Source organism: Penaeus monodon, chromosome 31, assembly GCF_015228065.2.
Source record: "Penaeus monodon isolate SGIC_2016 chromosome 31, NSTDA_Pmon_1, whole genome shotgun sequence".
NCBI lineage: Eukaryota > Metazoa > Arthropoda > Malacostraca > Decapoda > Penaeidae > Penaeus > Penaeus monodon.
The window spans coordinates 17335964-17336358 of record NC_051416.1 but is presented as its reverse complement, the minus strand read 5'-3'; positions in this window follow the sequence as shown (position 1 = coordinate 17336358).

The window sequence follows — 395 nt, the reverse complement described above, 5'->3', positions numbered from 1 at the left end:
TAGTTTGAGGAAAGCTTAATGCCTCTAAATATTCACAAAGGACTGCATGGCAGAGTATCATAAGCAGCGGTTGCGTGAGGGAAAAAAAGATGTTGCCAAAGACCGAGGCTGCTCGAGCATGGGAAAAATGGCCATTTTGTAAGGTGTCCTCCGAACCGAGAAATATAGACGTTCTACAAGACAAGGAGTAAGGCCCTGCACGAAGGGCGAATCATTAGGTAGTATATGCAGGGATACTTACTGTCTGAATGTATGTACGGCTGGTACGTCTGAGGGTAATTTATGCTAATAGCATTGCATGTACAAGGCTCGATATACTGTGATTCTCCTTCCTCTGTCGGTACGTATATCTGCTAAAATCCTAACATATCTTTCTTTTCCTTCAGCGTATTTTT